Source organism: Pseudophryne corroboree, chromosome 6, assembly GCF_028390025.1.
Source record: "Pseudophryne corroboree isolate aPseCor3 chromosome 6, aPseCor3.hap2, whole genome shotgun sequence".
NCBI lineage: Eukaryota > Metazoa > Chordata > Amphibia > Anura > Myobatrachidae > Pseudophryne > Pseudophryne corroboree.
Window position 1 is genome coordinate 453,435,430 of NC_086449.1, and position 9,100 is coordinate 453,444,529.

The window sequence follows — 9,100 nt, forward strand, 5'->3', positions numbered from 1 at the left end:
CCCTTAGTGTTGCACTTTTCAGTTTTCCCCATCTCTCCTGCACTCCTTCCAAGTTCCTCCAGTCCGCCAATGAATCACTTAAACATCTCCCCATTTTTGCAAAGTCAGCATTTCTAAAATCCAACACCTTTGTTTTTGTGTGACAGAAGTTGGATCCTGTCTTTATACTAAACCATACTGCTTGATGATCACTGGATCCCAGGTGCTCACCCACATATATGTCTGATATCCTGTCACCATTTGTAAGAATCAAATCTAATATCGAGTCTTTGCAAGTGGGCTCCCTCACCAATTGCTTGAGAGATGCTCCCTGTAAGGAATTTAGAAATTTGCCACTTGTAGCTGAACTTGCAAAGGACCCCTCCCAATTTACATCAGGTAAATTAAAGTCTCCCATGATTATAACTTCTCCCTTTAAAGCCATTTTAGAGATGTCCAACAATAGGTTCCTGTCCAAATCCTGCCCCTGGCCTGGTGGTCTATAGATCACCCCAATACGAATAATGTCCTTCTCCCCAGTTTCCGTGGTGACCTAAAGGGCCTCAGTTTTGTCCTCAACATTTTGTATTAAAGTAGCATTTATGCTTTTTTTCACATACATTGCTACCCCTCCTCCTATTCTTCCCATTCTTTCCTTCCTAAATAAATTGTATCCTGGTATAGCTATGTCCCAGTCATGATTCTCATTGCACCATGACTCAGTAATTGCAACAATATCCAGGTTATCCCTTGTCATTATCACAATTAGCTCTGGAATTTTGTCTCCTAAGCTCCTAGCATTTGCACACATAGCTTTAAGAATTTTGTCTGTGCATCTGTTATTAGTAGCCATGTCCAGACAGTACAAAAAATTACAAGTTTAAAGTTGAAATTACCTGTTTGGTGATGTTGTTCAGTGTTTGTTTGTTTGTTTCCCCCCCCCCTCCCAATCAGGAATCACACTCTGTCCTTTACACCACGACTACACCTCACTAAATGAAAAGATATAGTACACCTGTCCACAAATGGCCAAATGGTCAAAGGAGGTAAACACCAGACAGCATGCAGTAATAAAACTGTTTCACTGAACAACTTCCCCACACATGCAATGCCAATTACAAGCAATTCATTACATCAAGAACATACATGAATTTGCATAATAGAGAACTGTAGTGAGCAGATTGGGGATGTCTTTTCTTAGTTAAAAAGACAGATAATATGCATAAGATAAATTACATACTTTTGAGGCATTAAGACAGTCCATATGTCATAGTTTTGGTGTGTTGTTGTTTTCCTTCTGTTCTCCTTCGGTTTAACACAGGTATAACGCTAATATTATAATAACACTTTTATGTCAGCACTTCTATGCAAGCACTCCCAGCCGACGGCTTCCAGCCGAATACTAGACTTTAAATAGGAACAATTTCCATGTGAATGCAATGATTGCAAACTCCTCCCCCAATACAATCCCACTTCAAACTAAGGCAATAAATTAACTTACACAAACAGGCATTACATACCAATAAGACAGCCAACTAAATCTTTACAGAGTTAAAAAACAAACAAAAAACAAACACTCTTTCTCAATGTACCTAAAATATGCAATCATGGTTATGAATGCCATTTTTAGATTTCTCACAAATATTTAAAATGCCCGCTCTAATATATATTGCAGACGCCAGGCACATCTTATTACCATATACGATAAAAGTGCGCTGTACATCGCAAAACACTGTATCCCTTAAGAGAAAACAATACACCCACACATTATCTGAGTTCCAAAGCTCATTGATGTATATATTTGTTATTAAAAAGGATATGCAGGAATGAAAGCTATACCTTACACACACTTAGATACACTTTAAACCTTCGCAGTAATGCAATGCAATGATATTACACTTTAAACCTTATGCAGCAATGCAATGCAATGATATTACACTTTAAACCTTATGCAGCAATGCAGTGTGATGCTATTACACTTTAAACCTTAGCAGGGCAATGAGCACACGACACCAATTGTGATTTTACCGCTGGGTTCCGACACCACAGTGGATTATTTCTGAAAGGGGGTTTACAATACAAATTATACACTACAATACAAGACAATATATATAACAGAATAATGGCTACAGTCAATGTACATACGTGAGAATATTCACGTGCGCTTCCTGGTCCAGTCCTCCGTAATCAAATAGATAACGTTGTGAGTCTTGTGTCTGGCCGGGCTGCAGCAGGCTTTATTTATACAAGTCTTCCAAAAGCAATACAATGGATACTGTAATCCCTTTGTCCATTGGACACAGGGATGCACTTTTACAGTACAGGAGAGGTCATAGGTTGATTTGAAAAGGTAGGCGATGTCTTTCTCAACTGCTCTGGTGGGTGGTCTCCTCTGGATTCCCGCCGCATACATAATATACAGTAAATACAGTTTATATCTATATTCTGCTTCTGCACATAACTATCCGCAGGAACATGCGATCTTCCGCAGACCAACACCGGAATGTTACCCTTAAAATACTCTACAGCTGGATACCAAATACCACCTTATAACCTTAGTCTGTCCCCTCTTATCCTGTAAAGGTGAATCCCTTTGTTCTGCAACCATTTAAACAGCTCTAACTTTCTGATGTGGTGCAAGGAGACTATGTGTACATTGTGCACTATTTGAATTAAATATGTAATGTTTTGATAGCTCTCCATGCGTTCACAAACTCCGCCGTAAATACCCAAACCATGCGCAGGACCGCGGGAGCGACCATACGCAAATTGCGGATATGTGCACGCACGGCGGAACAAGTGCACGCGCAGCGGGCATGTGTGTGTAGTTTGTACGCGATGTGTGTTCTGCAATATTTTTCGACTTTGACAGTCCACCCTTTGGCAGTCACCAATAACTGCCACTATCTAATTACTAAACAGAAAAATATCAATACAATATTTACAGAAGATGATGATCGGGTGAGAGTTGTAGGTGGGAAATGTATGACCTAGTGGGACAGTAGAAAGTATGTATGTATGAATCCATGTCTAAGGGGCTTGTATCATCATGCCGTAGATGTTCTGAATAAGCTTCGAGGCATTGCGAAGTATACATTAAATCCTTCTTATCCCGTATTAAGGGTCTGTAAGTGGGCCAACAAACACTACCGAGCTCTTTTTGGCTTCTTGTTAAACAAATGGGGTGCACATTTAGTTGATGATACATGGAGGGGGAACATATGTGAGTGCTAGTATATGTGGATATCACCTGTCGACTATGTGTGTCATTAACTGAAGGTTGTAGAGTTGAAGATAAGACATATATCTAAAATACATTCACCTAACATTTTCATAAACATTCTTGGGTATGGTTGATGTCTTTTCCGGATGGGTGTATCTGGGCAGAGGGGGAGACAAAGGAAAAACGGGTGAAAGAAACAGGCCATGGAATTCATTTGCAATCCTTATCATAACACTCTCTATGGATGGGTCGTAAATTAAATCTGCTGCTGTAACAGCGCCCCCGCTCCTTAGACTCATCAATTTTGTGCCGTGCTTGCGCCACGTTAGAATTCGACACACCTAAATATCAAACCAATAATTATGAAGACTCCCAGGATGCAAAGGAGAAACTTCCCTACACATAATAACATTTTGAGCCCACTCTCCTAATCCTAATTTCGTGGGTTCAACCATGAGACCCAACCGGTCAGTTCATTACTCACAACAGTCAGGGTAAGGTTGTGTCTCCTCCGGAACTCCCACTTCAACTGCAAGATATCGTCCATCTTTTGATCGATAATCTCGGTTGGGTCATCAGTGCTGTTTGTAATATACGTGCAGCACTTCACACCATATTGAGTTGCCAAAGTGACACAGTACCCACCCGTCACGGCTGTGATATAATTAAGGACCATCCTGTGCTGGATCAGTTCCATCTTGTAAGCTTGTAACTCCCTTCCTGTATACCTGAAGGTGTCGTCATACATCTCAGTGATATTATCTATCAAGTTCGCTAGCGCATGGGTATACCTATAATTTATAATTCCTCTGGCAGTACGGGTGATATCTAATGCGAGAAGGAATTGAATCCCGGTGGATTTGTGGATCAAATCAGAGGCTACGTGCTCTGTCCTCTCTATGAGGTGTCTCTTGACGATGTGTTCATAGTGAGTATGAGTATAAGGAGCCTGAGCACTGCGGTGAACCTCTTTCATCTTGTCATGGGTTATGGTCATGACCTCTGGCAGTACTCTTCCAATATAACACAATCCTTCTGAGCTCGGGGCAAGCCACTTGTACGCCTTCCTCCCACATATGAAATAGGTATCATCGGGGAGAACATAGGGGACAAATTATGACATCACCATATTACAAACTTTCCAAGTGAAAAACCCAATCCCTTGTTCTCCCATCTGCTCTGTCAAGTATCAGGCTGGATGATATGAGCACAGTACCCTGGTGATACTTTTCCAAACCACATGGTCTTGCTTCCTCGAGTATACCTATACCGGAAATACCTTCCACTGTTGGCTATTTGGCGTACAAGTTCAGAGTCTATGGGTATCCTATCAGCTCTGTGTGAAAAGGTCATTGTCTGGTTATTCCACATCACTTCCCAATTTCCCGGTTTTCGGTAATTGGAAATGTTGAAACACACTAAGGATCTATCTACATGATACTGGTGGAGCTTCAAGCTAGGGGGCCTAGAAATATTAAATTTCTTGTCCACCGGTCTCCCATCCCGTAATTCGAGTACCTCATCTATTGCTAAAGGGTATGGTACTAATCCTGACTTGCTCTGACCTTGAGGTACTTGTGAGCACACCCAGCATTCTGTCTGGTTTAAGACCTTACCCACTAGTGAGTGGTAATCACTCAATGGATGACGGTCCATGTTGATATTAAGGCTGGACTGACATCTCTGGATGCACCCATCCTCGACTATGTTCTCGCAATTCCTACAAATGCAATTTTCTTCAGCCAATAACCCTTCACAGTGCCTCCGAGCTCCCTGACTACTAGATCGCTTTCTGATACTCGCCTTTGTTCGAGTGATGTGTTGTTCTTGAGATTCTACAAATCCATCCCCGCCATCAGAACCCATTCCAGATCCTTTCTCGACCTCTCTGGGACCCTCACCAAAACAGACTGTCCTGGTCAACATCAGGATTAACAGGAAAACCCGGAACGCAGTCTCTTGGGGTAAGTCCATCTTGTTAAGGGAAGAGAAGGGAAACAAGAAGGGGGAGAAAGAGAAGGAGGATAGTGGGAAATGGAGAAAAATAAAAAAAATAAAAACTGGTGCGACAACCGCCTCTGGTCTTGTTGTTCTCTGCGCTCAGGTGCCGTCTCAACCGTACTGCCTCTCAGCTTTCCCGGAACAGACACTCCAGTGATACGATGTTCTCTCCGGGTCAGCGACCTTTCTGTAGGGAACATAAATCTTGCATTTCAATGTGTTTAACTGTTGTGTATTATCATTTGTGTGAAGTAAACCATCTGTGGAAAGTGAAAAGAGAGGGGAAATAATAAAAAGAAAATTTGTCAGATTTGCGTTCACCATCAGGCTGTCACACCATCATGTATATCGGTATCTATGCACAGTCTCCCTTCGCCAGTATTACCATTCTCCACCCTTTGTGCATGACCAGGCACACTGATACTGGTGTCCCTATGCTGGTGAGATATACTGGGTTTGGGCAGAACCCTGAAAAGACCGAGTAGGCATGTGACGTTTGAACTGTAATCCTGTCAGTGAACGTAAGAAATGAAGAGGAAACTTTGAAGACAAATCGGTCTGTTCCCCTTAAAAAAATTCTATGTGTGTTATATCTCTACTGGGACTATCCCAGCCATCAATCCAGTGTCTTTTCCATTCTAAGTTCATAGGGAACCCGGTATCTTTGAGATAATTTCCTCTACCTGTGATGGACATGCATCTAAAACAGTGAAATGCTACATTAGTCTTCGTGGGTATCTAACATATTTTGTGCTTCCTGGGTGGGAGCACTCAATATGTTTACCATCTCTAACAAAACTCCTGTTAAGTTACTTAGAGGTCACTTCTGCTAGAGAGAGAAGCAGAAGTTTAGAGGCCTCCTCCAAGCCCCAGTAAGTTCTGTCAAAAGGGTAAAGTTGCATTTATTCTGTTCTTCCCATTAACCGAATCTGTGTTTTTCTATACTGTATCGTGATTCCTTACTATATGTCCCTTGATCCCGTCTATGTGTTTAATAACGTGGCTTGTTTTCTCTGTCTAGGGGTCTATATTGACTATGTGTTCTACTATACCTACAATCTCTGGCAAAATGCCCTTCCTTCCTACAGATGTAGCATGTTCTCTGTCTTTTCCAAACAGCAGGGGTCTGGGGTTTAGGCTGATGAGACTTTGGTGTAAGAGCCTGTATACTTTCAATCCTCAGCCTCTCCTCCTGTTCTTTTCTACGCCTAACAATATTTTTGTGGTGTACAATTGCGCACTCTCTAAGGCAAGCTACTGTGACCCCTCTCCAATTAGGCAAAGATGTTTGTACTCTGTCCCTTACTGTCTTATCGAGTCCGTCCATTAGCACAGAGACAGCCACCTCCTTGTAATTCGTATCATTCCCTGTATCCGATACCCCAATGTATCTATCCATTATTTGCAGGGCCCGATGGAAATATTTAGATGTCATTTAATTTTCCCTCTGCTTTATGGAGAAAATTCTTCTCCACTTAACAGTTGTGGGGAAATACAACTCTAGTTGCCTGTTAATTTGCTCTAAGTTCTCCTGATTGTGTTTGTCAGTCATAAGACTATACGACTCTAATCTACAATCAGTGATACATTTTTGGGTGCCAATATTAGGGGATAGGCACGCTTTCAAAAGTGTCGCCAATGTTGGTTTGTCGGTTCATACGCATTACCCAGATCTCTGATACACTTTTGACATCTGGCTAAATGCTTCCGAGGGTCGGGGAATTCTGAAATGATTGACCACAGCTCATCTCTGGGCCACGAGCAATATATTGCATTATTCCTGGTGAGGATTACTCCCTGACTATCGGTTCCGCCATTGGGAGTTACTATTTCCAAGACAGGGTGTAATTCTACCATCCCGTTCCTAATCTGTTTACAGTGAGGTGTTGTTGTCTCTGTGCAATGAACTGTCTCACACTTACCGGTAGCTGTGACCTCGCCTGTTCTTTCATTGGGGAATATTGTTACTGCACTACCTGGTTGGACAGGACCCACCTGAGTTTCCTGCAAGGTGACTGCTTGGAGGAGAGCTGCGATTTGGCTGAATCCTTCATCTTCCTGTGACCTAAAACCTTGGAGAGACTTTAAAACAGGATACATTTTGCAAAAGGTAGGGTTAATACATTGCTCTTTCATATTACTATCATTTACGGATGTATCATTGACTGTAGCCTTCTGTTCCCCTTCGACCTGTGTCGACAATTGTGTGTTTGTGTTCTCATTCCCGCTAGGTTTGGAACCTGCTGCGTATGTTAATTTCCCTTGCATATCCCCTTCTTGTTGCCATAAGTTTAAACAATCTGTATGTCTAATCCTTTGTTTTCTGGATTTTATTAGACATATCCTAATCCTTAAATTCTGCAATACCTCTGGTTCAAAACTGCCTACCTTAGGGAATGGTTCCCTATCTTCCGCAGTCATACGTTCCCATTCATTGCATAAAACTTCTGTGTGTGAACCATACTTTTCACACATAATAAACCTCGCTGACCCCCTGGGCCGCGGTATGTCAACCTGAACCCTGGTTGAACGTCCCTTACTTGAGCAACTGGCCCCCATAATTTGAAGGTATTGCCCTTTCGGCTAATCCCACAAAAAACCAAAATACTCAATATAAGGCAACGGTGAAAGTTCTCCGAGTGCTTTCACCCACTCACGCCCACGTTGGCCAGTACTACCATACACTGTTGATAGCGAAGGCAATGTACCCAACCTAGGGCCCCTATGTAACCTCTATTTACTGGAAGTTTATGGGAATAATTTACCCTATCCAGTAAATATAGGCCGTTGGAGATTTCCTGAGAGAGGGGGTGATAGAGTCTGCACAGGATCTCTCAATCTGAAAGCTTCCTAATTTGTTTGATATAGGATAAACCTATAGCTATCACGTTAACCAACATATGGCCATGTAATTGAGTGATTCATAACAGGCACTAGGTTGGTGGTGCTCCCAGAGGTAGTTCAGTGAACTAGTACTGAAAAATTGTATGGTTCCTGTATAGTACAGGAGCCAAAGAAGAAAAGAAGAAAGACTACACGTCTCTTCTGGGGCACACTTTTGTAGTAAATTGTGTAATATTATAGTATTAAAAATATAACTTTTATAAATATTCCTCAAAAAATAGGGGGCTATAAGGCAAAAATGGAACTGAAAAATGATAAAGATACTATCTGTTTATCAAAAGGTTAATCCATCCGATTTAAATATAGTTGGTTGTACAAGGTAATACAAATCAAACTGACTGGCTCCATTAAGCAAAAATATATGTCTCTCTATTTGAATGATATTAAGGTTATCTTCTTCTGAAAAGATGAAATATACCTATAATAAATAACACTGACAATGTTCTAGAAGAGAAAAGTATTTCTCTATCTAACAAAGCTGGGCTCACCCTATTAATTGGTGAGAATCTGCTTCCATAAGCTGAAGTAGATAAGGTGAGTATTAACAAATACTTTGGCTCCAGGTCTTATTATTTTCTGTAGGATAAAAATACCTGCAGTACCAAGTATTCTCTGGTGGTCTCCCAACCAGGTACTGACCTGGCCCACAGTGCTTGGCTTCCAAGATCAGACGAGGTTGGGCATACTCAGTGTGGTTTGACCGCAGGTGAATATATCCTGCTTTATAATGCCCGGAACCAAGTATTGTGTACTGGAAGTTTCAGGAACTCTTTAAGTCCAGATATTAGTAGCACAAAAATGTGTGTTGATAATATTGGAGAGGACAAATTAGAGATGAGTCCTGACCCAGAGTTCGGTTTACTGTCAAGCCTGATGCTGTCCCATTATTGCCATGTTTCTCAAATATTTCAGATCAAAATATTGTATATACGTGAAAAGTCACATGAGTATCTGAGAAACTTGGTGCAAAAAACAGATATGCAGTTATTGCAG

At 41.4% G+C, this 9,100-nt stretch overlaps 1 pseudogene; it reads right to left on the minus strand.

The window, feature by feature from the left end:
- Positions 1–8,697: 8,697 nt before the first annotated feature.
- LOC134937431 (5S ribosomal RNA) lies at positions 8,698–8,815 on the minus strand (annotated as a pseudogene).
- Between the last annotated feature and the right edge of the window lie 285 nt (positions 8,816–9,100).